We start from the raw sequence: 22,208 nt of genomic DNA on the forward strand, positions 1-22,208 counted from the left end.
TACATGAAAGTAAAGGTGCTTTAAAGTAAAAATCTTTTTTGTAAAACCTATCAGTATGACTAACACTTAATTTCCAAGTAGAATTTTCTATATTAGTTCCATTTTACCCATTTCTTTTGAAAAGTACCCTTTTGCCACAATATAAACAAAAAAAATGGTCGACAAAATGTTGACATCAGACACATCATAATTTGTGGTATGGGCCCTTTAAATTGAGACCAAATCTTTATTAACCCAAAGCTAGAGAGATTTTATTTGTTGCACATGCCCAAATTAACTCACATTTTCTATAAGCCTTGAAGAATTTTTATTTAACATAATGAAAGGTCTAATGACTTATATTCAAGACTATGTAGCACTCTTCTGCTTCTGGTCACCAGCCATTTTTATGATGATAACTCCGAGATCTGGAATGTGATAAAAAAAATGAGAGTGTTTTGCTGTTTGTGTTTTAGCTTCAGAATTGGTATACCCCTTGGGAGATTTACAAGGGGATCTTGCTATGGAGTCAGAATGTCTTCCATGTGATCTTGATTTGGTTCCTGAGCTAGTCTGCTTTTGAGGTGAACTTGATTGTGATTTTCCTATTGACTTGGATCTTTTTGGTAACGACTTGGACCTTGACCGTTCTCTAGAACCAGAATTCCTTCTTGGAGTTCTTGACTGCCTTGCTGAGGTAGACCACCTTGGTAGTGATTTGGAGCGAGATTTAGATTGGCTATAAGAAAATCGCCTGTGTTGAGACTCTTTAAGGCTATCAGATCGTCTCCTATTTCTTCCCCATGAAGAACTTGTACTTCGAGTTCTCCTTTGGCTGGGGCTTCTTGATCACCTATGATCACTTGGAGAACAAGGGTGATGTTCTTTTGATTTCATTTGGCCTGGTGTTTTTCGATCACCTTGTGCAAACTGTATTTCAACTTGACGGCCACATACCCACTTTCTATTAAGGTTATAAAGAGCATCTTCAGCGTCGCGAACATCTTCAAATTGAACATAAGCAAATCCTCTTGGGCGGCGGGTGTAGAAGTCAAGTGGAATGTAAACGTCTACTATAGGGCCATATCGACCAAACTCACGGCGCCAAGTCCTCAGGCCTGGTGGCGTCTGCGACGTTCCTGACGAACAGGGAGGTATTGGGGGGCCTCGTGTAGCGCGACAGAACCTCTTCCTCTGGTGCCTTTGGGTTTGCCTGCGGCCGCCAGGCTCACTCCATTTCTCTCGGTAGCCGCTGACGCCACAGCAGCTCCGCCGCCCCCTACCCCCTTGGTCTCGAACCCTCGAGCACGCACTATAATTATTTATTTCAATTTTATTAGTTATAGTCTTGTCTTTAAAAAAATTTTTTTTAATGTTTTTATTTATTTCTGAGACAGAGAGACAGCGTGAACAAGGGAGGATCAGAGAGAGAGAGGGAGGCACAGAATCCAAAACAGGCTCCACGCTCTGAAGTAGCTGTCAGCACAGAGCCCAACGCGGGCTCGAACCCACCAACCGTGAGGTCATGACCTGAGCTGAAGTTGGACACCTAACCAATTGAGCCACCCAGGTGCCCCAGGTGTCTTGTCTTTAGGTAACAAATTATATGTATGTGTAATCATAGTGATCTGTCTTCCAGATCTGTTACCTTTCATCTCCCTAATAGTTTTTAGCCTCTTTGTCATTTTTTTCCTCTGCATTATCTTTGATCATTTGAATACCTTCCTATGTGATTGGAACTTTGTTTTGACTAAACAATTTTTTTCCTTGATGTTTCAAATGATGTTTCTTGGTTCTTAGTGGGGTTTCTTAGATTTTAGGAGACATGTGTAATTTATTATGAAGTATGGCTCTCTGTTTTCAAAGCTTTATGTGAAGTTTTACCTTGCCTAAGTGCCAAGAGTGTGTGTGTGTGTGTGTATGTGTGTGTGTATAATGGATATATATTTATATACTTGTACATATTCGTATATTTACATATGTTCACACACAAATATGTATGAATACATACATACTTTGTTTTTCCTTTGACTTTGTTCAATTTATTAGACTAGATTTTTGGTGTATAATCTGGCTTTACTCTACCATTATACCTTAGAAGTGTTTGACTTTTGTTCTTGATTAAAGAAACATTTTTGGCAAACATTTTCCTTTGGGATGTCTTTGTTCTTATCTAAAAATGTAACCTTTAACAGCATAGTACAAAGGACATCAATCTGAATTATGGATCTATTTCAGAAAACCAACAAAGCAAAAGTGGGCTTCCATTCCATAATTCCTGAAGAATAAACTAAGGGTAGTTTTGAAGTGCTATAAATCATGCCTTAAAACTTACAGGAATGGATTGATTAAATCCAGTGAGTTTTGTATCCGATTCTGAATTGTGTGAGTTCATTATTACTTCTGGTGAAAAAATGTATTCCTTGATAAATCTGACAAAAGTCAGAACAAATAAAATTAGAATTTGCTGACCATGAAAAATCTTATACTAATTCTATTTCTGTTTTGCAACATTCATTATCAAAGATAATAAGATTGTACTTATGATGACGATGACTTTGGGCATTTTGTATAAGAAAGGATTTTTTAAGACTGCCTGCCCCCAAAGAATGAAGATTTCAAACTTTAGTTATGTAGTTCAAAGTCATTATTGTGTTAGTGATAAGAAACAGGATTCCAAACAGCCTTCTCCTTCCTCCTGCTCACCACCATCCTTTTCTTCCGTATCACCCTCCAAGCCATAGAGTTCCACCATTTTTCATTCTATGTGACCGATTTTCTTTCGCATGTCATGTTTTCCAACCAGATTGAATTAGAGGTTATTTTTGAGGGGATTTTTAATATTTGAAAGTGATATTTCCATGGGTTAATAGCAATCTGACTTTTTTAGTTTTAAAGAAATCTTTTCATGGTCTCCACACTTCACCTTCTCATAACCTTTTCCCTTTTGCAAAAGCCTCTGTAAAATTCTGAGCAGTGAGAAACTCCCACTAGCAACCCACATATTTTCCCTCCAAATGGGCTTCTCATCTTCTGAGGCAGTGTTTCACATGGTTTTGGCTTTCACACTTTTGGTCATCTGTCATCTTCTGTTTATTAGAACAGGTAGAGATTTAGTTTTCTTTCCAAGGCTTGTAAAATGGAGAGGATAAAATACAAGACTTTGCTTCAAAGAAACTGAGAAGGAATGAAGTCTTAGACATATAAAGGAGTTTGAAGCTTGAAACTACTTTTCCTTCTTGACCTCTTTGATGAGTCTGGTTTTTGTTGTTGTTTAGGGTAGGGATCTCTGCAGGAACCAAAGTTGTGTCCATGAGAAGGACCCATCTTTTCTTGATCTTCTGAGGACGGATTATCCAGAGTCAAGTGTGGCACCTTGGATTAGCTGTGTCTTACCATGAAACTACTGAATATCCATGAAACTACTGAATATCCATGAAACTACTGAATATCCATGAAACTACTGAAGATCCATGAAAACTTTAATACTGAAAACCATTAAAACTCTCTAGGACTGAGGGGTGCCTGGCTAGCTCAGTCAGAAGACTATGTGACTCAGGATCTCATGGTTGTGAGTTCAAGCCCCACATTGGGCATGGAGCCCACTGAAAATAAAAGGAACCCCCCCACACACACACACCCCAAACTCTCTAGGCTTGAGTTTACCCTAGGCTGTACTCTGTGTAATGTCTACAATGGGAGACTGAATCCTACCACTCATACCCTTAAAGCACAAAAAGTATCCTACAACTTTGGGTGCTTAAGGGCCAACATATGAATGCCTGCAGAATACCCAGACTCAGTAGACAGATGGTAGCTCAGATGGGGCAATGCTGCCCAGACCTATGGCCAGTGGGAGCTACAATGCCCAATGCTGAAGACCATGATGGTGCTTATTGGAAGGAGAGTAGTTGGGGAAAAGGCAGACTTCAGATATCCCATGGTAAGTGAGCCCATGTGGGAATCCTCTTGGGTTTGCAGTAACACAGAGAAAGGATTTTACAGGGACCTGTGATATGTGTTAGCAGGAGCAAGTAGGGAGGGGAATGAGGAAAAGGAAGCAGCAAGCATTCGTTATCGTATCTTCTAAAAATAACATTTTATAAGATATCATTAATCTATCCATCACTACTGTTAGTGACAATGTAATGGTGTAAGGAAAATGTTGATGGAATAGTGTGCAGAGATTTTGGTGCTTCTGGTTATCTTTTTAGTAAAAATTCTGTCACCTAACTAACAAATAATTCATATTCTTAACATAAGGATAACAATGAAAGGTTCCTGTGGAACCCTATCCTTTTCCAAGACTTCCCCATACATACTTCTTAATCATAACATTCCAACAAGGTTGATAGATTGCGAGTTATTTTCATTTTGACAGGAGCAAACCAAACTTCAGAGGGCATGGAAGTATTCCCAAGGTTGACACAATGAAAAATTGGAGGGACTAATACTTTAAATCCAGATTTGAACTCCAAGATCACTACTCTTACTACCAAACAATGCTCATTATAATGGTTTTTCATAGCAAAACAGCTTGCACTGATTTTTATAAGTTCATATAAAATATAATATTAGGCTAGACCAATTTCTCTAATTTTCATATGATAATAATACTTTGTAATCATTCAGCACACATTTTTCAAACACTTTCAAAATTTAAATAGCCTTAAGAAATTAATGGAGAAGTTACTACTACCTGTACTTGATTTAGAAGAAAACTAAGGGGGGGGCGGGTGCCTGGGTGGCTCGGACTGTTAAGTGTCTGACTTTGGCTCAGGTCATGATCTTATGGTTTGTGAGTTCGTGCCCAGCATGGGGTTCTCTGNCTAATGACTTATATTCAAGACTATGTAGCACTCTTCTGCTTCTGGTCACCAGCCATTTTTATGATGATAACTCCGAGATCTGGAATGTGATAAAAAAAATGAGAGTGTTTTGCTGTTTGTGTTTTAGCTTCAGAATTGGTATACCCCTTGGGAGATTTACAAGGGGATCTTGCTATGGAGTCAGAATGTCTTCCATGTGATCTTGATTTGGTTCCTGAGCTAGTCTGCTTTTGAGGTGAACTTGATTGTGATTTTCCTATTGACTTGGATCTTTTTGGTAANGTGCCCAGCATGGGGTTCTCTGCTGTCAGCACAGAACCTGCTTCAGATCCTCTACTCCCTCACCCTCTCTGTCTCCCAAAAATAGATAAACATTTTTTAAAAAGAAGAAGAAAACTAAGGGACAGGGACATTGAATAACTTTCCTAAAATCTTCTGACTCCCTGTACACTCATTATTTGAGAAGAGTGTTTCTTAAAACTCATAAAAACCATCACGTAAGTAATCCTTATTAATACAGTTAAGGCCACGATCGCACACTTGCTGTCATGCTTTTAACTTTAATACATCAGTTTTCTTCCTTCACATGATACGCGCACTGTCCTGGGTTTTACGGGAAACCCTGAACCAAAGTTGCTTTCATCTGTAATTGGATAGTGCACGGACTTCTGTGAAACCAAAATGAGATCATCTTCTCAAGCCACAGGTAGTCTCCTACTTTATCTCCCTCCCAATCCCAGGCATCTTTTTAAAAAGAGCAAGAACATTGTCAGAAATGGCACCTGTTAAATTGGCAGTATATTAGAAAAACAAAAACAAAACTGTTTTTGAAAATAATCGAGGTGTGTGGTTATCAGAGGTGTTGCCTGCTATGCTACCTGACAGGTGCTAACCATCTGGTGGAGACTGCCTTTTGGTATCTGCCAGCCTCCTCAATCCAACTGCTGGGCTTGCACTTCCATCAAAGAAGACACAATGAGAAGATTACAGATTCTGGGGAGCCTGAGTGTCTCAGTCAGTTAAGTGTCCATCTTCAGCTCAGGTTGTAGATCTTGCAGTTTGTGAGTTCAAGCTCTGAGTGAGGTTCTGTGCTGACAGCTCAGAGCTTGGAGCCTCTTTTGGATTTTGTGACTCCCTCTCTCTGCCCCTCTCCACTCACTTTCTGTCTCTCAAAAAAAAGCTTCAAAAAAAAGAAGTTTACAGATTCTGGGGAAGAAAAAGAAAAATGGCTTTCTTTTGTTCCTTCCTATAGCAGTCAGGAATATCTGCCATTTAAAATACTTTTCAAGGGGCGCCTGGGGGCTCAGTCAGTTAAGTATCTGGCTCTTGGCTTCAGCTCTCACAGCTCTTCATGAGTTCAAGCTCTGCATGAGGCATCAAGCTCTGCATCAGTGCAGAGCCTGTTTGGAATTCTCTCTTTCCCAACTTCTCCCCTGCTCGTGTTCTCTCTCTTTCAAATAAATAAGCTTAAAAAAATAAAACTTTTGGGGCACCTGGGTGGCTTAGTCGGTTAAGCATCCGACTTTCGCTTAGGTCATGATNACATTTAAAAAATTTTTAAAAAATAATAAAAATAAAACTTTTTTCAAGTCAACTGGTAGAAACCACCTCCAGCGCTATGTCTGTACATCCAGAATCTTATGTTCCTTCCCCTTCAGTATTAAAAACCAGAATATTCTTGGATCTCAATTACTAAAGAAGCCTTTTCTAAAAGGGAATGATTAAATAACAAACTCTTGATTGAAATTAAGTATTTTGTAGAGTAAAAAAGAGGATTTTAAAAAACTTTCCCCACTTTTCTAACTTTGCTGCTTCATGCAGAAAGTCAACGTGATTCAAAGATTAGCTAAAAATTTGGGAAGAAATGGGAAGACTTGACACCAAAGCAATATTGATGACTTGGCCATAGTTGCAGAGAGACTTCCAGTGGGTGGAAGTCATAATCCCCAAATCATGAAATGGGAATATGGAGAGGATAGTAGTAACCTGGATAAGTAATAATTAAGATGGAAAGCCCTTTGTACTCTCCTTGAAGTAGCATCATCTTTCCAGTTCTAAGGAGAAGAGCCTCAGTGTTTGCAGCATCTGCTCAGTTAAGGAACAGCCGACAGATGTGGAGGGGCATCTTAAAGTTGGGTGGTGTTTATTTCTACTGGCAATCTCTTTTTTTTGTTTGTACTTGAGAAATGGTTAGGCTAGTGGGGAGGAAGAAATAAGACTTCTCAACCAGAATGATCAAATAAAAGACCTTTCCATGAAATAATTACAGATGTGACTCATATCTGTCTTGACCATTTTGGTTGACCAGACATCAGTTATTATTGCCCTTCCCATCACCTTATATTTTTTTAATCCTAAGAATCCATAGCATTTTAGAGAATTCCACCTGCCACTTAGACTATTTTGTTGGTCACCAAGAAATAGTTTGGTATGTGACTAAATATGATATAAAATACGAACATTTCAGTAATACTGTAGGGTAAGAAATAAGGAAATGAATGGTAACATAGTGTAGATTCTGGAAATGATCACCAGACTTTCAATCCTGATTCTACCACTTTCTGGCTATGATTTAGGCAGGTTACTTCAGGCACCTCATCTTAAAAATGGAGATAAAAACTGTACCTATCTTATTGGGTTATTGTGGTGATTAAATAAAATAACGTCTATAAAGTTCTTAGCACAGTGTTTGGTAAACAATATATATTGTAATATATACTATTATTATGAGTAGTTTTGTCATTCTCCTAGAATACAAGGTCCAAATCCTCCAATTCCAAATTATCCCTGATGACTCCTTTTCTTTTGCCACATATCCACCTAACAGCCATTCAGTAAATTATTTGAATGCCTGTTCTCAGTTCCGCTCATTGTCCTTTATCTCCTTTTCCAATGCCTCCTCTGAAACATAGCTCACCATGCCCTTCCTTCTAGGCTACAGATACGTTTTCTCATTGCCTTTGGTATCCTCTCTCCATTCTCCAATTTATTCCATACATTACTGCCAGCTACAGCTCTGAACACATCCCTTGCTTCCAAAGATTTCCTATTGGGACCAATTTTCTTTCTTTCTTTTTTAACAACGGGTTACTTCCATATTTAGGATCTGTTCTCATAGACTTTGTAATAGATTCAATTATTGGTCCTGATTCTTTACTCCCCTGTAATGCATCGGATTACACATCCATACATTTGCTGTATAACTTTCCTATGCCCTCCCCCTGCAAGTGGAATTATTTTCCCTACCCCACATGACTTACTTTGGCAATGGAATATGAGTAGATGTCATTGGAGGAAAGGTCATACATATGTTTTTCATGGTTGGGCTTGGTTCTTATGCTCTGGATCTGCCACGAGAACATGTTTCGAATTCCTGCTGCCCTGTTAGCCTTGGCCCCAGTGAAGACCTGAGCTCAAACCATTATCTGGATCCAAGCCACTTGATCCAAAGTGGACTTAAGCTACCCAGCCAGGCCCAATCTAGATCAGCCTAAACTTAGTTGACTTTTGGACTCATGAGCATGAGAATAAATGCTTATTGATATGTACCATTGCATTTTGGGGTGGTTTACTATCTTTCATTATTATGTTTATATCTGACTAGTACAGACCAACTACTTTTCCAGCTTCACATCTCATTATAGTCTTGTGAATAGACTATAGTCCAGATAATTATGACAACTTGATTACACCCTGGTCCTTCTTCCTGTTTGCATACAAATATACATACAGTTAGTATTTATTGGCCCTTGGCTAATAAAGCAAGATAATCATTGGTGATCTCTTCGTAATCCTCTTGAATCTCAAGGCAGGTTTCCATATCACTCATGGCCTTGAATTTTTCAGTTTACCTTTTCATATATGTGTAGTTTGGCCCCATAACTGGAGAGACGAACCTTGACCTCTGATAAGATTTAATATTTATTAAAGGGCCTATCTGTTCCAGAACTTTGATTGGATTTTATACACAATGTTCATCCATGAAATAGAGATTATTTCCCCTTTTCTTGAAAGGGAAAGATGAGGCTCAGAGAAGTTACATAACTTGTTCAAAATAAGTAAACATTAGAGGTAGGGCTGAAATTCACTTGGGTTCTGACTCTCACTACCATGCTTTTTGGCTATGGCATCTTTTGCATGGCCCCACATTATTAGGTAACTGACTTCTTGAACCCGTAAGTTACATAACTATAATGTGTTTTAAGTATGATGAATCTAGAACATAAAGAACCATGACTTAGTGATTTTATTAAAGAAATACTGTGGCACCTGGGTGGCTCAGTCGGTTGACCAACTTTGACTCAGGTCATGGTCTTGTAGTTTGTGAGTTCAAACCCCATGTCAGGCTCTATGCTGACATCTCAGAGCCTGGAGCCTGCTTCAGACAAAGCCTGTGTCTCTTTCTCTCTCTCTCTCTCTCTCTCTCTGCCCATCCCCTGCTCACATTCTCTTTCTCTCAAAAATAAATAAACATTTTAAAAACATTAATAAAAAGAAACACAATTTACAAATTTAGATTCCAAACTTTTTAAAAAATTAAGTAAACTCTGCCTTCAATGTGGGGTTCAGACTCACAACCCCAAGATCAAAAGTCACATGCTCTACCAACAGAGCCAGCCAGGTACCCCTGGATTCCACACCTTAAAAGTAACTCATGCCTCCATCTCTAAATATTGCCAATGTTTATTTCTTTCAGTTCTATAGCAGTCAGGAAGCCACAGAGCAGCCACCCCAGGATCGCAGAGAGAGTCTGACCTGAGCCCACAAAAGCCAAAAGTAGCAGGGTTGGGGTTGAAAGCTTGGCTTGATGCTGTCTCCAGCTCACACCTTGGCACCTTTGGGTTTTGTCTTTTTTTAACAGCAGAGTGCCAGCCTCGAATTTTTAAACCTTAACTCTGAATTTCTTGACTCAGTGTGTTTAAGATAGACTTTGCATGTTACTATTTTGAAGCAGCTGTTTGTCAGAGTGGGGGAGAGGGGGAGGGAATCAAAGTTTAAAGGGAGGTGCTTGTCTTAGAATTGAGGCTGTTGAGATTCCAGATTCAAGGGAGGTTTTGATTTGGACAAGTCGAACAGCCTTATTCTAAAGCAAGATTTTTCAACCTTGGTTCTATAGTCGTGAGGGGTTGGATGTTGTGTGTGTGTGTGGGGGGAGTGTCTTGTGCATTATGGGATATTTAGCAGGATCCTGGTCCTGCCCATCGGAAGCCAGTATCACCCTTTCCCCAGATGTGACCATAAAAATGTCTACAAATATTGCCAAATGTCCCCTGGGGATAAATTCAACTAGACTGAGAACCGCTGCCCTAAATGAGTAAGACTGAGATCATTATAGCCTTTAAAACTCAGAAAGGAGAAAATAAAGGGATGACTGATAAACTTATCTAGAAAAATCATCCTAATAGCAGTTAGATGAAATAATGGGGGGAATTTTACTTTTAAAAACTGTCTTCCTTTGTATTATATATATCTCAGGAAAGAAAAAGTTAGATGGAGGGGTCAATCCCAAAGCATAGGCTAAAAAGAAAACTGTGTAGAGATACCCAGTAAATTAACGTAAAGCCTGAAGGGGAGCAAAATATACAACACAAAACATGCCTCATTGGCACATTGATTGTTTTAAACTGGTTATTTTTAAGAAACAGGTGAAGCTCTGAAAACTGAGAAGCTACCCTTTTGTAAGAGACATTTACATTTATAAGGGAAATCTCCATTTGTAAGGGTGTCTCCCAGGCTCTATCAGGAAGATGGGGAGGGGATGGCTCAGTCCCTAGAAACTCCTATCAGTGAAGAAGGGCAGAGACTTAAATCTGTACAACAATCATGCTGTCAGTTACTAAGCTTTACTTGAAAATCTCCCTGAACTGGTCCCCCACTTCTGAACATCTTCTGCCTCTAGTAGAAGATGTTATATAAGGTGATGGCTTGACCATCACCTTATTTTCCTGGGTATTTTCCTAGCATAGCTCATGTATACAAGAGGTATATAAGTTATTAAACTTCTTAGGGGGTTTCTTCTGTTAATCTGTTTTTTAATTCCAGGGATTACTCAGCCAAGAATCTAGAAGGGTAGAGGGAAATTATTTTTCCTCTTCCATGTGTTCCATGTGCTTACAGACAAAAAAAAAATGTTTTTTTGGAGAACTCTTCTGTTTTTAAGCCATACAAAGTGACCTCCCCTTTTGCTTAAGGGACTCTGCTTTGTGGCTTAGCATATGAGGTAGGCATTCTTGTTCTCATTTTATGGACAGTGAGCTGAGGCATGTAGAGGTGTCATTTGCCCAGATTCGCAGGGACAAAGGCAGGAATTAACCCTAGCTCTGCCTGGCTCCCAGTCTGGGTTCTTCCGTCACCAAGATGTCTATATCCCACATGGAACTTCACAAAGTTTCCATCACATGTATCTTACCTTCCATTGAGCCAACGGCTGGTTTTCCTCTGACGCTTCTGATTGTAGCTGATCATGCAGGGCATTCAAGGAGATTATTGCCATGTAGGATGGGTTCACAGAAGTCTCTGGCTTAAATAGTGTGTGATTCTGTGATTCTACCAAAAGCCATCCAGAGAAAGGAGAAAGCCACATCGTTATACTGACCTGGCAGGAAGTGCGGGGAAGGAAGCACTCAAACTGTACAGAAAAAGGGCTCTCATGCTTCTGGAAGGAATTCCATATTAGTGCAGTAGGATAGGATAGGATAATGGGATATTATGTGCAACTGTCTTATGATGGGCCCAGCAGATAAGGAGACCCTGTAATGGGGATGACATGGGAGTCTAAAGAGTCAAGAAAAAAAGGTCACAAAGAAGGGCTTGCCTTTGAGCCTCTGAAATTCTGCTAAGACAGTTAAGATTCCTTGGACTCAGGTAAAACCCTGTGTTGGGCTCTGTGCAGACAGCCCAGAGTCTGCTTGGGATTCTCTCTCTCTCTCTCTCTCTGCTCCACAATCTCTAAGTAGATAAATAAACAAACATTTTCTAAAAAAAGAAATAAAACTGCCAGTTATTTCATCAGCAAATGATGGGTTTATTCTAGAATAACAGAGAACTACCATCCAGGATAAGCAAGCTATGACAAACTCATAGACAAGGCCCTGAAACAAAGGAGAGAACTGCTTTTTTAATAGAGGAAAGCAGGGACACTAGGGAGGCTGTTATACACAAAAAGTCCACAGGAGTAAACCAGACGTTCAAAGTATAGTGGCTTCCCATTGGCCGATTGTGACAGTTTCTTATTGGCTGGACTGTTGGGGGAGGGGGAGAGGAGGAGAGACCTTTTTCCTACTGCTGGTGTAGTAAAATAGTATCCACGGAGGTCCTGGGTCCCTCTCTTCCTGTTGTGAGTGCAGTTGAAAAGTGGCAGGGCGTGCGAGCTCCCCCTGCTGAACTTCCTGACCCCGGTTTAGTGAGGTTTCACTTTTTAACTTTTCACAGATGGAGCATTGTGGGTGGCAGGGTATGGCTGGGGAGACATAGCAGATTGGCTAACCATTGAAGACAGTGGGAAGTAAAGAGAAGAAGGTCAATAGTAAGGAATGAGGGAGATCCATAGGCCCAGGGGCTGACACAGTCACCTACTTATCAGGGAAGAAAGTGAGATGCTACCCATAGTGTGACGGCAGCCTCCATGACATAACCTGACCCTCAAATACAGAACTGTTTAAATGTTCCTTGGGAGCTGGTGTCCCTTGAAAAGACTGGGAAAGTGGATTTCCTACCATGTAACTTCCATAAGCAAAGAGTAGATGTGTTCACTGTTGCTCAAACAAGTTGAAAATATCTTTTCCTTTGCTTTGCTGCTAGTGGCTTTCCACTTAGAATGGACATTAGGTGGAAATGTCCTTTTCAATATACCAGTGCCTGGGCCCCCATTCCACAGCTCCAAGTTCAATTGGTCTGGTCTTAGATCAGTATTTTTTCAAGGTCCCAGGTGAATCTGGCACGCTGGTTTGGATTCCCCAGGGTTGAGAAGTTTATGTTGATTTTTCAAAGGGGAGATTTGATTGACCACTTTGGGACACTCTGAGCACAGAATACTGCTTCTGGGTAGGGCTCCTTCAGTGCCAACATCTTCAGAGATGCTTCTGGCTGGAACAGTGGTGCCTGGGCCAACCCTCCAGACCCACTGAGATAGAGCAACCAAAGTAGAAAATATCAATGCATACATACACTGTTAGTTCTGGGCTTTCCAGACCCCTTCCAGCCATCTGGTATACTAGGTCAGTGGGGCTGTAATAGCATCCTCTCTATACTAAACTAATACACAACATTATGCCTCTAAGTGAGACAAGCACCTCACATTGTGCTCTACATTAAAAAGTATTGCTTCCCAGGGATAAACTTTCCCTCGAAGGGATTACTAGTATCTTCAGTAATCAGTTTGTCAAATGAGCATGAAGCATGGATAATATCCGAAAAAAGGAACATTTTTGTCTCCCCATTCCTTTTAAACATTTCCCCTCCAGATCCTTGCTCAATCATGTATTCAATAGTTTTTCATTCAATAAGAATCTCTTAAGTACCTACAAATATGTATTTGTTGAATCAACTAATATTCTAGGTACCACATGTAGCTATAATAGTGAACAAAACAGAATCCCTTCCCTTCCAGTGCTTACCTTCTAGTTGTAGGAAATAAGCAATCATTTTAAAAAGTAAAAGATATTAATGTTAGGAAATGATAACAGAAGTGGAAACAATAATTCAAGGAAGGAAGATAGGACTGTTTCAGATACCTGTACACTGTTGGTGACCTTCCCAGCTCACCTTTGTTGGGAGAGAGCTCCCATGTCCCAACCGCTATGTTAGCTGTCATAACGACTCACAGGTGCATCCTTCTGACACTTGTCTTCAGCTGATAAGGGCCCTTTTGCCAGGAGATGCCTGGAAGTTTATACATCCCACTGAGGAGAAGCCTGCAATCAGTAACAGACAGATAGGGGGTATATATAACCTGGCTTCCTTGCATCAAGGTAGGACAATTCTGTAGTGCCATTCATATTTTGAGTTCCACATGGGATCAGGTAGAGGAAGCTAGAAATCACATCTTTGCCTAGCGGCTTCCCCCGCCTTCTTACAAGTTTCTCCTGAGAGCACATCCTCAAGAAGTTACTGCACAAAACACCTTGTTACAGGCGCTGCTTTTAAGGACTCCAACTTAAGGCAACATGTAAAGGAAGTAAAGAAATGTATTTTGCAGATATCTGGATGAAGAATATTCCACATGGAGAACCTAAGCTGATTTCAACTGTCTGCTTCGGGGAAAAAGGACAGGAGTACCTTCCTGGCATATTGTAATCATTCTGGCTTTTGGTTGCAGGGTTTTGAGCATGGGAGGGTTGTGATGTGCTTTCTGTGTTAACAGGTTCTGGGCACTGATGACAAACATCCCTCACTTTTTTCTGCTGAGTTGTCCTTATCTCTTAAGGAGGCCTTTCAAAAAGCCCAGGTCAATTTCATGCAGACTCTGCCCCCACAGCCCACATCCCCTGCTCTGACAAGATGCAGACCCATCTCAACCCAGCAGCTGCTCCCGGGTGCCACCACGAAAGCTTGAGGTCAGCCCTTCTCACTCTAGACTTGTTAAGGAGGACTCAGACCCAGTCCACAGTCTACTGTGAGTGTAAGTCAAGCACCAGTTCCCTCGATCTTCCAACTCAAGTCTCTCCAAGGGGTACTTTTGAAGACTCCATCATCACCCTTCAATTAAACAGGAGCAACGCTCCCCTACTTCTTCTTCAAAGCAGGAGGGTAGAGCAGGGCCCTAGGAATGACAGCAGCTGTGTTAACCAATGTTCTGTCACAACATTCCATGGAAGCCTCCTCACTGGACTTGAGGAGAAGAGGCAGTTACAGCCTGACTCTCTCACAAACCCCTCCAGTGGGGAGGTCCGTGGAGCCCACAGCAAACTTTTTCAGTGGCAGCCACCCCCTCTCACAATTCTCCCCCCTGCTCCCTCTCTAATCCTCTTGAACCACCCTAGGATTCACAGGTCACGGAATTAGTGTTTCAAATTCATTTCCTTTGTAAATCTGCATAATCTGAAATCTATCCCATTGATGCAGAGAATTTCTAAAGCAAAACATAGCACAGACCTGCCCTCCCCAAGGCTGGGGTGTAAGGGACAAGTTCCAGTGATAATATCGTGCTACATTATCTTAGTAGGCAACGGAGGTGGAGGCTGTAAGTCATCCCTCAATATCTATTTTCTTTCTCTTGTATATTTCAGAAGTTCTGATTTGTAGGTGACTCATGGCATCATGAAGAAAGAACTTCTGCCCTCTGTAGGACTCTTTATAACATCTCAGGGAAGGATTTGAATTTGCATGACTTTATATCACATACCCACCTCTAGCTTGATCAACATGGCTGCCAGATAAAATATTTCGAACAAGTTTTTGCTAGAACCACATATATGCTTAGCCTGGAGAGAAGAGCAGTTCTCCAAAAATTGAAGGTCTGTCCTCATAAGGAAAAATGGGTGCTGGCAGATCAAAAAGTAGAAGTTCGCTTCAGGGGCTTTTAAGATTTCTGAGGCTGATACTTCCTGTTTGGATCCTATAGCCCTTCTGTGGTCACTGTGTAAGGTGATGGAGGCTAATTGCCAATTTGTATCTAAAGTAGAAGGCTGACTATTTTCTTTGATCTTGAACTTACTTTTATTTCTCACGTGTGCTGCCCTGATAAATCTACTTATTAACACTTTCTCTATTTTGCCCTATATTCTGCATGGTCTCTGTTATGTTTCTGTTGAAAATCTTATTCACACATTTGTGTGCTTGTCTTGATTATAGGAATTTTTATTTTTACCGATTCCTTGAACCCATTGATTAAATCATAAAGTTCCACAAGTTCCACACGTGCGCGCGTGCGTGCGCTCGCACACACACACACACACCCCATATAGAACAGTATCTTGAATGATAGGAAACACAACCCAAAGTTTTAGTGTAGTGTGGAAATTAAGACAAGAAACAACTTCCAGAATAAACAGACCTGTCCAAAAAGTGGTGGTGGTGGTGGCAGAATGGGAATCATTTTTTTAAAAAATGGTTATTTATTTTGAGACAGAGTGAGCACGTGAGAGTGGGGGAGGGGAAGAGAGAGAGGGAATCCCAAGCAGACTCCACACTTGTCAGTGCAGAGCTGGGCACCGAGGCTCAATCTCATGAACCATGAGATCATTACCTGAGCTGAAATCAAGAGTCTGATGCTTAGCCCACTGAGCCAGTAAGGCGCCCTGGAAGGGAAATCATCTTTAACTTCCAGAGTAGAAAATACATAGGGAATGTATGGAAACCTCAAGAAGTAGGACTATGTTATTTAATGACTTGGAGGCAAACACCAGAAGAGACTGCAAAAAGAGATGAAGGTGGCTGCTTCAGGGGAACAGGTAGTAGTGGGAAAAAGAAGATGACCCAGGGGCTCATTACCTTCATAATAAATCTTGTTGAACTGTTGTTAAATTATATCCATGATAGTCTCATAAAAACAAAAAATGAAATGAAATGACAGCCCCAGTGGTCTTGGATGCTGGCCTGACGTACATGCATGGCTCAGGTTTTTTGTTTCTGTCGCTTGTGAGTTGAGTTCCTTGTCTCTGTCTTTCTAAGGTAGTTTAATCCTTACCTTTTGAGGGAATCTCCTAGACTTACTTACTGAGAAAGAAGCACGTAGGAGGTAAAAACTGCAGGAAATTATATATATAATATATAAATGTCTCTCATCAACAATAGAATTTCATTGTCTTAAGCACAGAATTCTAAATTGGAACCCGTTCTTCATCAGAATTTCTCTACTGTCTTTCAGTTTCCATGGTTTTACTGAGAAATCTGAAGCCATTCTGGATCTTGGTACTTTGAAAATAAAAACTTTTTTCTTTTCTGAAAGATTTTGGGATTTTTCTCTTTGTGGTAAGAATCCGTATGAATTTATTGTGGTGAACTTGGATGAGATCTTTTTATTCTGAACCTTTTTTGTTAGCTTTTTCATTGCTTATTTTCTCTATCTTTCTACAATTCCTTTTGTGTGGATGTTTAGCTTCTGGACACTCTTTACTATCTAGCAAAAGTTTTCTCTCTTACTTTCCATCTCTTAGTCTTTTTGCTCTACTTTCTTTTTAAGAGTTTATTTTTAAGTAATCTCTATACCCAACACAGGGATAGAATTCACAACCCTAGGGCAAGAGTCCAAAACTCCACAGACTGAGCCAGCCAAGCGCCCCTGTTCTACTTTCTGAGAAATTTCCTCATAATTATCTTCCAGTATTTTTATTGGTAGATACATTTCTGCTCTCAGATTTTCATTTTCCAAAACTCACTCTGATCATCTGCATGTTTTTCTTTTTAACAGAATCTTACTTTAATTTCCTAGATGTGTTATCTTTTTCTCTCAGAGAATATGAATGACAGTCGTGTTTTTGTTGTATTTTTTTTTAAGTTGTCATCTCTTTGCTTAGACTTCTGACTTGCATGTTGTGGTCTTCCTCAGATGTTTGATGATCTTTGGCTCTCCAGATCTGGTGCTCATGGCTAAGAGTCCAGCTTTCTTGGGTTTATTAAGTCAGTCAATACTTGACTTTTTGCTTTCCAGCTTTGAAAATTTTACCACTAGCAAAAAAGGAGTCTTTAGAAAGAGAATTCTATCAATGAGAAGACGGATGATTTTCCATTCTTCCTCTCTTCGCTGATAATGTGCTATTTAAAGCTACGGAGAAGCACAATGATAGGAGGGCTGAGAATGTGGACTATTCCTGCTCAGTGGTCTAGAACACTTCCGTCCTGTTCCCAAACTAAGTGCGCCCACTCAGCACAAGAAAAGCGCTGTGCTCAAGTTCCCCACCTCTCCTGAAAGGCGGCCTGAGCCCCATCCGTGGCAAGGCCCTGGGGGTGTCACCCCCTACCTTCTGCTTGCCTAAGCAGCTGGCCAAAGCAGCCCTTTTATCTGCTTGCAAGTCTTTCTGTGAAAGCAGTTTTAAAGAAGTCTCGTCTCCATTCTCATAACATTTCCCGAGATGTCAGTATCTTCAGTGTAGATGGCAGATGAGCCCCTCTCTTTGTTCCGCCTCCATCTCCTCCTCTGTAAAATGGGGATAACGCTGCCTCGCCCACTGCTGTGCTACTGTGAGCGGGAAGTTAAATGAGGCCAATGGTCAGAGCCCGCCCTTCTGGGGCCACTAGGCCTCCGTCAGCCGTGAAAACAATCAGCGCTATGGGGACACCTTCTCCCCAAACCTCCTTCATGGGGGCCCACGGTGAGGCTTGCATTTTTTCCCATCAGGGCCATGGTGTTTGCAAAAGTGAAAGTAACTTTAGACCCCTTCAGATCAAAACATAAGGTGAAAAAAAAAAAACCCAGTAACTAAATTCTCACTTCAACAACCATCGCAAGAGGCAAGAGAAGGTATCAGCCTCTCTAGACGGACGACTTGCAGGCAGTGGGGTAAAGCGAGCCCTCTACACAGACCCAGGGAAGGTGTGAGACACAGTGGAGTCTGCTGCTTCCTTCAGACCCAGGGAATGTCTGCTTGACACCTCTCTCTCTGCCTCCCCCTACCCCCCTCCCTTCTATTTTTATAACTTAGAGAAGAACAGGAAGGGGTATATTTTTTTTTAATGTTTTTCAGCATTCAGGGCCTGCCTGTGTTCTAGAAGGTGAGGAGCTTGTGAGCTTACCAGCTTGCCACATAAAATGATTCTGACCTGGGACCAAGGCTTCAGGCTCTCAGGTTCGCGAGGGGAGGAGCTGCCTGACCAGGGAGGGGGACGCCTGTCATCTCTTCTTGAGCCGGCACAGGGAGCTCTAGGTCACACGGTGCATGGTCTTCGATTCCGAAGTTAAGAAATGACTCCAAGACTGGTGACTCATCAGTGAAAGGGAAGGTAGTGGCAGCAGGTTTGAGGAGGTGGCCCTGAGCCAGTCTGCCTGATCAATTCCTCTCTCCTGGGGAGACCTCTGCCACTGGCCCACTTCGGGGACACACTAGGTAGGCATGGCCAGGTGACGGAGGCTCCTGGGACCACATTCCGCGCTCAGTGTAGAATGACTAGTTTAGAAGGAAGCCCTCCATGCCAATAGCAAATAGGAAAGATGGACACCATCTTCAAAGCAAATATTCTCTCCTTCACAGATGCTTCTGGACTTCCCCTCCCCTTCCCTTCCTACTCCTCCTCCCCTCCCTTCCTCTTTTCTTTCTCTTTTCCAGCCACTTCCAATGCATTCTCTATTTTTTGTTCACCGTTTAGCCGCCAGTCTTATTTTTCCCTTTTTTTTCCCTCATTAGGCTAATTCTTCTAATAGGTTTGCCATATTTAGAAAACAAAACACAGTTAAATTTGAATTTCAAGTACGCAATGGAAAAACTGGTAGTATAATTATGTCCCATGTAATATTTGCACCTGCTTATAGCAAGAAGTTTTTTGTTGTTTATCTTTCCATTCAGTGAAACAGACTTACTAAAACACATTCATTGATGATCTGCAATTCATTTATCTGAGAATCTGTGTCTTATCTGGCAATGCTAGCTCTAAACCTTTTTTGGCTCCCCTTGTGGGAATACTTTATAGAGAAAGACTTTCTTTAAGCCAAGGGGAGAAATAAAGGGCTACAGAGAAGTTCGTTCCCATGCTGTGACCTACTACGACGAATTCACCTTGAACGGAGGAACTAAGATGGGTCAGTTTCCTGGCTAACGGTAGGAAGAATAGTCTTGTTTTAAGTTTGCTTCTTTTCCAAGGGCATAACCCTGTAATGAACATTCCTGGCTTTCTGCATTGACCTGATGAGCTGCAGAGTTGCACACCTAAGTCAGCAGCATCAAATTCCTCGCACATGGGTTATCAAACAGACAGGAGTTGTTTTTCGGGATTGTTCTTTTCATCTGGGAGAACTTCAAATGCAGGTAAGAAGTACTTTTGAGTAAATGATAAGTCATCCTTCTCAAGGTACAAAGCTTCAAGGATATGTCTCCCACCTTCCCCACACTCTAATTCACTTGGGGACCACACATAGAAAGCTTTAGAGGAGTGTATCTGCTACATGAGCAGTGTGCATTTAAAATGCTACACATGATGGAGGAATTCCATTCCCTATAATATCTGATGCATTTTTTTCCTTTGAAAAAGTTCTCAGAAGCTCACAGAGTGACATAACCAATAACCATGTATCCCAACCACTTCATGAATTAGCAGATCTTAACCTTGTGTGTTTTGCCTTATATGGAGAGAATTTCACACATTGTTTTCACATCTTAGCATCTCTAAAATTGGGTGCACTTTAAAATTAGTTGCATATGATGGCAACTTTCTTCCTGAGAGATACATAAAATAATAGTGGGTTTTTTTCATCAACGGCATCTTAGGTTTGATAAAACAGCATGATTTTTACAATTAAAATAACATTACAGATAAAACTGAAAGATTTTCTTCTTTCCCACCACTTGCCCTCACCACACTGATGTCATAAATAAAGACTCATAAATTTGGTGTCTATCCTTGAGGCTATGATCATATATACATATATATTTTTGCCTTTATATATAGTATTGTTCTCTGCGTTATTGATTTGTACATGTAATTTTGCATCTATCTTTCTCTTTGTTACATACAATTATATTTTAAAATCTATGCATGACATATATAGAGGAATTTATTTATCTCCTTTATCATACTGCATTGTATGAATATACTATAATCAATTTATCCATTCCCCTATTGATGGACATTTAGGTTGTTTCCATTTTGCTTTTCCAGTTTTGCATTCTTTCACTTTTTTTTTTTTTAAGTAGGCTTCACACCCAGCACGGAGCCCAGTGCAGGACTTGACCTCACGACTGAGAGATCAAGACTTGAACTGAGATCAAGAGTTGAACACTTAACCAACTGAGCCACCCAGGCACTGACCCCAGTTTTACATTCTTACAAGTAAGAATTCTCTATTTAGAAGTTAATTTAGTAATCCACATTTAGGAATGGAGTTTCCAGGTTGTAGGTATGTACATTTTCAATTTTCAATGTATCTTTAATTTAGTGAAACCCGCATTTAGGGGTGCTTTTAGCTTTATGGGTGAAATCTGGGTTTGTGATTGTGTGAAGTTTGGTTTCTTTCTTCCTCAAAGGAAAGCCCTTCTGTTTTGCCTGTCACCCACTTATTTACCAGAAATCATAATAGTACAGTGACTCTCTGTAGCTGTTACCTTTGAAACTTCTTCTGCGATTGTTCAACTGAACCACCTACACTCCCTAAATCATCACTGTATTCCCAAAAGCCTTCTGTGGTTGGAAAACCACGCAAGACCCTTTCAGGACCATACGTCAATCATCTAGAGTTGGAGAAATGAAAGAACATCAGTGTGAGATTGTAGAGATACAGCACTATGTGTCAAAGGCCCAAGAGTGGGCATCCCCATGTTGTTTAATAGCACCACATCTAGGATTTTGCTATAAGGCAGTCAATTAAAGATGTGTACAAAAATGAAGTGACAAGGTATTATTTACAGATAAGTTTATAACAAAAGAAAATAACAAATGTTGTTAGGATTTTGCAATAGAAGTAAACTTTGGATTCATAAATAAATCAGGGTAGGTTTCTAGGGGAAAGAAAAAGCCCCCAAAAGTGCACATAGCATGTTGTTAAATGAGAAAATGGGACAGAAATAGTTTGAAGAGTATGACTTCTTTTTAAAAAGGTTTTCATGAAAAAACATCTGGGAAGACAGAACCCGGGCTAACAGTGGCTATTTCTGGGATATGGAATTATGGATGGGTTCTATTTTTTTCCTTTTGTGATCTGTCTTTCTAGCTTTTGTACAATGAATATATATTATTTTTTGTGCTAAACTAATTAAAGAGAAATGTGCCAGGATCTAATTTGCTTGGGTTATGGTTTTCTATTGAGAACGAACACTAGGCAGTGGGCAGGTTGGTAAGAGAATTTACGAGCAAGATAAGAAGGGGGATCATGTTTAATAAAACACATTATCAGGGAATAATTTTGAATTTTTCTTGTGCATTTTCTTTATCCTTGGTCTCCAGACTTTTTAAAGGACTCTTAGCACAAATATCCAGAGATGGCTGCTGTCTTGCAGTGAGTAATCCAGTTTTCCTGTTGTTTTTCAAAGAGTTCTGTATGTTTTCCATCACTGTAAGTGGAGGATTTGCACTCCCAGTAAAGACCTTCAGAAAAGTAGATTTGATTGCCTTCCTTGATAATAAATTTAAGTGTTTATTTATTGATGGGTTTTTGAGAGAGAGAGAGAAAGAGAGAGGCAGAGAGAGAGGGAGAATCTCAAGCAGCCTCCAGGCCCAACACGGAGCCCTACACAGGGCTTGATCTCACAATAGTGAGATCAAGGCCTGAGCTGCAAGCAAGAGTCTGAAGCTTAACTGACTGAGCTACCCAGGTGT

General features: G+C 40.6%; 1 long non-coding RNA gene and 1 pseudogene across 1 annotated transcript; one reads left to right on the plus strand and one right to left on the minus strand.

The window, feature by feature from the left end:
- Nucleotides 1–373: 373 nt before the first annotated feature.
- Nucleotides 374–1,117, minus strand: LOC144228798 (serine/arginine-rich splicing factor 12 pseudogene; annotated as a pseudogene).
- An 18,455-nt stretch (nucleotides 1,118–19,572) lies between these two features.
- On the plus strand, nucleotides 19,573–21,888 carry LOC144228799 (uncharacterized). Its single transcript, XR_013334273.1, has 3 exons — nucleotides 19,573–19,705; nucleotides 20,591–20,726; nucleotides 21,837–21,888. It is a non-coding gene; the product is annotated as an uncharacterized LOC144228799 (long non-coding RNA).
- The last annotated feature ends 320 nt before the right edge of the window (nucleotides 21,889–22,208 follow it).

This window comes from Crocuta crocuta, unplaced genomic scaffold (assembly GCF_008692635.1).
Source record: "Crocuta crocuta isolate KB4526 unplaced genomic scaffold, BGI_CrCroc_1.0 scaffold253, whole genome shotgun sequence".
NCBI classification, from domain to species: Eukaryota; Metazoa; Chordata; class Mammalia; order Carnivora; family Hyaenidae; genus Crocuta; species Crocuta crocuta.